Source organism: Cebus imitator, unplaced genomic scaffold (genome assembly GCF_001604975.1).
Source record: "Cebus imitator isolate Cc_AM_T3 unplaced genomic scaffold, Cebus_imitator-1.0 Scaffold324, whole genome shotgun sequence".
NCBI classification, from domain to species: Eukaryota; Metazoa; Chordata; class Mammalia; order Primates; family Cebidae; genus Cebus; species Cebus imitator.
Window position 1 is genome coordinate 2,664,774 of NW_016107639.1, and position 1,906 is coordinate 2,666,679.

The following is a 1,906-nucleotide window of genomic DNA, read 5'->3' on the forward strand; positions in this document are numbered from 1 at the left end:
CATGGCACAGGCAGCCACTGTATGACATCCTCCCACTGGCCAGGATGTCCTGGCACCACCCACATGCCTGTCTGTCTCATTCTCTTGCACCCCAAAGAAGAGAGAAGACCAAAATTTCCCAACTTAATTACACCATGTCAGAGGTTTCTGAAGGCAGGAGCATCTTCACTGGAGATACGTTCTTAATCTTCTAGTGACACAGACACTGAAATGGCTTCCTGAAAATTCTCATTAAAAAGTGAGGATTCAGGCCACCATTTGAGAGCAGAAGAGTCAGGTTCTGGGACAGCTGGAGGCAGTGGTGGTGACTGGAATAACTTTTCCAAAGGAAAGCTGTTTAGTGAACTGTCCTCTCCAGTAGAGATGGCCAATGGGCTTTGTAACAGTGCCAGACTGGCTTCCTATTGCCCAGGATTTTGCTCTTTAGTTAAAAAGGTTGTCAATTGCAAAGACTTTTCAACTGCAAGATCATCAGGTTCCGAAGAGTCTCACGTGGCCTCTGCACCTCCAGATACATGCTTTCAAACAGTGTGGCCTGATGAAACTATGCGACCTTTTGGTCCTCAACACAGAGGTTCCAGCTTCCTGGGAACATAGGTTTTGATTGTCACCTCAATGGGACTGGTTCACTGAAGAAAGCCTGGTTCATAAAACTTTGCCTGGTATTCTAGCAGAACCTTTATCAGGTGAAAGACAAGTTTGTGATGGCACAACGTGTGAATGAATTTGAGGGTAATGAGGCATCTGTTGAACACAAAATTAACAGCATAGAAACCTACTTTGAAAGTGCCAGAGTAGAGTGTGCAATGCAGATATGCCCAGAATTGCTGCAAGAGATTTTGAATCACTGTTTCCAGAAGTCCCTAACAGCAAACTAATGATTCTGACTGTAACACAAAAAACTAAGCATGATATGATTTGTTGGAATGAAGAAGTAGAAATTGAAAGAGAAGTTCTCTTAGAAAAATTCATCAGTGGTGCCAAGGAAATTTGCTATGCTCTTCGACCTGAGGAATATTGGGCTGACTTTATTGACCCATCATCTGGTTTGGCATTTTTTGGGCCATATACAAACAACACTCTTTTTGAAACAGATGAATGCTAATGACATTTAGGATTCTCTGTCGATGACCTTGGATGCTGTAAAGTGATTTGTCATAGTCTCTGGGGTACCCACGTAGTTGTGGGAAGTATCTTCACTAATGCAACACCAGATAGCCATATTATGAAGAAATTAAGTGGAAATTAGCAAAAATGTCCATTTATTTGCTGCATTATTTGTATGTAATATTTGGGTTGAACTATAACCACTGTCAGACTACAGTTTTTAAAAGATACTTATTTCTAAGTATTTATTTCAATATTTATGAATTCACAACATTGGCAAGTGATTTGGGATTTTAAAATTGCAAATGTTCATCATTCATATTATAATTGAATGCACATTGAGCACATCCACATTGTATAAGAATGTGGTAATTAGCATGTAACCAGGGTATGATCTGCTGTGGTTATTTCTCCCCTTTATTGGGAAAAAGCCTCAGTTTTAATTATTTTCTTTAAAAAATAAATCCCACATTTGATTATGAAAATAAGGTAAGGGTTCATGAGTCAGAATTCTGAAACATACACACTGTGGCTGATGCTGTGCTAGTATCACTCATTCCTCAATTGCAAGTATGAATGATGTGTGTGAAAATCTCATCTTCCCAAGACAGGTGTGCTAAGATTGTTCTGTCTCTTTGTGGAAAGTTTCAGGTACAAAGTATATGACAAAATCCTGTTCCGTTAGGTTGAATAATTGGCCATGAGAAGATTTAGGAGGGGAGAAATGTTCCGGAATTTCTGAGACAAAAGTACGGAAATGAGGAGACCTGTCTGCATGCATATCTATTTCTGTGTGAAT

The 1,906-nt window shown here is 39.7% G+C and overlaps 1 pseudogene across 1 annotated transcript; it reads left to right on the forward strand.

Moving 5' to 3' along the window:
• The first annotated feature begins 256 nt into the window (after nucleotides 1–256).
• LOC108286622 lies at nucleotides 257–1,249 on the forward strand (annotated as a pseudogene). Its single transcript, XR_005196335.1, has one exon. The product of XR_005196335.1 is annotated as a cobalamin trafficking protein CblD-like (transcript).
• The last annotated feature ends 657 nt before the right edge of the window (nucleotides 1,250–1,906 follow it).